The sequence below is a fragment of the Lycium barbarum genome, chromosome 5, assembly GCF_019175385.1.
Source record: "Lycium barbarum isolate Lr01 chromosome 5, ASM1917538v2, whole genome shotgun sequence".
Classification (NCBI taxonomy): domain Eukaryota; kingdom Viridiplantae; phylum Streptophyta; class Magnoliopsida; order Solanales; family Solanaceae; genus Lycium; species Lycium barbarum.
Window position 1 is genome coordinate 76257163 of NC_083341.1, and position 4536 is coordinate 76261698.

The window sequence follows — 4536 nt, forward strand, 5'->3', positions numbered from 1 at the left end:
TCGTCTTATTTATCCTAATTAACTAGTTAAAACTAAACTTGCACTAATGACCTCAATTGATTTGCCAATGGATTTGGTCATTTCAATTAAAGCCACTCAAAGGCTAGTTTTGCAAAAATGACCCCAATTGTCTTAAACTATGAATTGGTTTATTCAATTGTGGCCATGATGAAAACAATTAATAATTAAAATCAATTTGCAATGACCTCTAGTTGATTAATTAACCTAATTAAATACTATCTTTTTTATTTATTAATTTCAACAAATTATGCAACCCCACATAATTAAAGATTGAGGGGGAAAATGGTCAATTCTATTAATTACTCAAGCTCCTTAGAGTTAAAGAGAATAAATCATTTGTTAATTTGACCTTTTGACAATTTATCAATTAAGTAAACAATTATTCAAAGTTGTTTTGCTTTTTGATTATTTCTAATATAAATGTCAGAAAATGCATCAATTAATCCCTGAATAATTTATAGTGTCATACAAAACATTTTTTCAATTTAAAATAAGTAAAATATTGATTTGACCAATTTTTTTATAAAAATCATTTAAGCCCTTTAAGGTGCATGACTCACTTTATCTATCATCCAAGGACTCTGAGTACTCAAAATAAATTATCAGAAGTCCAAAAAAAAATTGCCTAAAACGGATAACAGAGCGCGAAGGTATACGTATTTAAAGTTTTGGACTAACACACCTAAATAGTAGAGAAGAGGGAGGGGTAGGAAAGGGTTTAACTGAATTTAAAGGGCATGGATAGATGGATGCGATCATACTAGCACTAACGCACCGAAACCAATTACAACTCCGAAGTTAAACGTGCTTGGGTGAGAGTAGTATTAGGATGGGTGACCCCCTGGGAATTCCTCTTGTTGGATCCCTCCTGTTGTCCGGACTATGCTCATTTTCGTCTATTTAATATATTGTTTTTCAAAAAATAAGAAAGATCTCGAAAAAATACTCAAAATCAAAACAAATAATTGCATAAAACGGATAACGGATCGCGATGTTACACGTATTTAAAGTTTTGCACTTACGCCTTATTTTTAGAGAAAGGGGAGGGGGAGGAAAGGGTTTAAGAGAATTTAGAGCGCTAGGACTGATGAATGCAATCTTACTAGCACTAGCGCACCGGATCTCATCAGAACTCCGAAGTTAAGCGTGCTTATGCGAGAGTTGTACTAGGATTGGTGACCCTCTAGGAAGTCCTCGTGTTGAATCTCTCATTTAGTCCGGACTACTCTTATTTTGGTTTATTTAATATATTTTTTTGCAAAATAAGCTATATCTCAAAAAAATACTCAAAATCAAAAAAAGATTCGCATAAAACGGATAACGGAGCGCGAAGTTACGCGTATTTAAAGTTTTGCACTTACGCGCCTTATTTTTAGAGAAGGGGGAGGGGGAGGAAAGAGATTAAGATAATTTAGAGCGCGATGATTGATGGATGCGCGCAGGGTTAATTTTCCTGCCCTGACAGCCGATCTTAAAACGCACATAACGTGTGATTCCGATACTATATGAAGGCCTAAGACCTATGGTTGGAATGTTATTTCAATTATCTATAACTTTCATTATTGGTGTGATTTCAAATTACAAACTTACAATGGCGTTTTGACCTCTCCAAATCAGATCATCCGAAAACGTATCCTTAAATTATCCCTTTGGAGGGCTTATGCCCATATTTGGCTTAAGGATCCTTCTTAAGACTTACTCAACTTCCCATGTACTACTCATATTACTTTTCATATGTCCTTATAAAAGCCCGACATGTGAGCCCCACCTTAACTCTCTAATTTCCTTGTCCTCATTTCCGAACTAGGACACACCCAGGGTCGCCCCCCGAGTAGAGTCGCTACTATTCTAGTCCTAACGGGATGAGTCTAGTACTTACGAGTTTTTATACTTATATATGAAAATATGGGATATATTCTCATTTTTTTATATACATATATAGAATACAAGTCTTTTTTATATTAAGTCCAATTGTATCAATGAAGCACAATAGGTTAACTTGGCAGTCCATATACCAAATCCATCAAACTTCAAACACAAGCCCAATATCACTTTTTTGGTCTAGATCACTTGGTCCACAATATCACGTTTTTTAGTCCGAAATACAAAAAATGGGCCAGTCTCCCAAAACGTCCATTTTTAATGATGTAAAAGGTCCAAGTCTTTCTCCAAATCATTTAAGTATCCAAATTCAGTCCAGTTTTTATCAAAAAAATGCAGCCCAGAAGACGTGCCCCTTTTCAGTCCAAAGTATTTAGTTTTAGTCCAGTTTTTAGTAGACTTCCAGGTCCAATTATCAAGTTATGCAAATGCATTTTTTTTATCTCAAAGGGTAATTGTAAACAAGTCATTTTTCTGTCAAGAAATCTAAATATTGTTTTCGGTTTCTCAAGTGATCCCATTTATATAAAACTTATACACAATTTCAGTATTACAAAACAGCACGAGTTCCAGTTTAAAAAATCAGTTTACCATTGTTTTGTCAAAATTCATTTTACTCACTCAAATGATGTTAAGTTCAGAAATCAGTTTTTAGAGTCAACATTTGAAAAGAAAAAAAAAAGATTGTACTCCTTTTATCTTAATTACCTAGTTTACTAGGTGATAATCCTAGTATCTACATCCATGTGTTTCACTAATAATAAGGTTTAATTTTACAAAAAACCATACAAACAAATAAACATAGAAGAAGAAAGAAAAATAATTTAGAGTACTAATGGCCTACCCACCCCATTAGTGCTATTTTTACCCATAGATGGGCCTTAACCATTTACACCCATGGTTGAGCCTTCAATAAATATTAGCTTCCATTTCCAATATACGAAATCAGGCCCAAAACAGAGTTAGGACTGGGCTCCTGTATTTGATGCAGAGAAGCCCAAATGCAAGAGGAGTTTCATCATAGAAGAAGGATAAAGATAAATATCACATATAGGCCCATTTTCGAGAACACACAAACTTAACAATTTAATTCATAACAAGAATGGGTTAAGGCCCAGTAACAGAGCAGTTTCAATATTCAAAACAAACAAGTGACTTATGTATACATTATGTATATTTGAGTATGCTTCGTGTATACACATCCATAAGGATGTTTAGAGAGTTAATATTGGAAAGCTTTTGCCCTTGTCTTCCCGATGTTGCACAATTTCCAAGGGATTTTTAGGAATCCCGGGCATGGCTAATACCAGAGAGGGTTTAAGCTTGATCCATAATGACCAACTATCCTCCTTATCAATGTGTTTAGTCAAAGTATACTGACAATATACATATGCAAACACAACTCAAATACAGTATATTTGCAAGTATACACACACAGCAGTACTTAGACATAGGCAGAACCAAAATAAAAGCACGTTTGTTATATTTAGGCATGTACATGGTTGAGATAAGGCATGTTAGTGTCTATAGAATTTTAGACAGGACAAAAACAGCCTAGATGTATCGAGATAACAACCAGTTCCTTTTCCATTCAACATTAAGCAACTCACAGCAAAGTATACAGTCTTCAACAGGCCCCAAACTACAGGCTATCTAACATATCTTCATACTATGTCATACATAAAGGCATACCAACATCCATTTGCTGCATTTCAGACAGATTAAGCAATAGTACTCCTACGCTTAGTTAACAGGATCTTTAGTTAGTTTAAGAATCAAAAAGTGCCAAGATTGATTCAGTTTTTAAAATAACAGAGCTTGGGCAGTTTGCACCTTCTCATTTTGATCCATCAACAAGCTACATACGCACAAGTAGTCCAGTAATCATGTTGTATAGGCTAGATTAACATTCTTTATTACAGAAAAACTACAGGGCTAACCACATCCTAATATCGATACTATTTCAAACAACTCAGAATACAATAAAGGGCATAATCAACTCATTCCAAGAGTTAAGACCAATCTTAAGCCATATTTAGCTACACCAAACAGGAAGCCAAACTAGAAACAGACAATTAAATAACTACATGAAACTCTAGGCTAAACACTAACTAGCTACATTAAACATGGAACTAAAGCACAAACATGAATTAAAACACACATAAACAAAAATAAGACAAGAAAAATAATAAAAAGGGAATGAAGATTACCTCTTGTTGCACAGCCGAGAAGAGGGATTGGATCTTTGGAAGATTTTTCCCCCCTTTTTGCCTCAGACTCGGCCCCAAATCACAACAAGAAACACAAGAAATAAACTTTAAAATTTGAAACTTAACTGTGAAAAGGGATTGGTTCTAGCAATAAGAAAAAAACCCCAATTTTCGAGTTTTTAGTGTTAATATGTGATATTCAGTTCCAGGTCTGTAACAATGAAAATGGGGGGTCCTTTATATAGAATCTAAAAAATTTCAAAACCTAGGATGTGAGATTTTGAGGGTTTTTCTCAAATTAAACCTCAGCATACCAATCAACAAATGAGAATGAAAGTAAAAGGAGATATACGACAAGATTTCACCCTAGATGGGCTTAATCCGTGCAATTATCCTCTCAACCAATGGCAAATGCCTATTCAAA

At 34.4% G+C, this 4536-nt stretch overlaps 2 pseudogenes; both read left to right on the top strand.

Moving 5' to 3' along the window:
- Nucleotides 1–768: 768 nt before the first annotated feature.
- LOC132643288 (5S ribosomal RNA) lies at nt 769–887 on the top strand (annotated as a pseudogene).
- A 223-nt stretch (nt 888–1110) lies between these two features.
- On the top strand, nt 1111–1229 carry LOC132643225 (5S ribosomal RNA; annotated as a pseudogene).
- Nucleotides 1230–4536: the final 3307 nt, after the last annotated feature.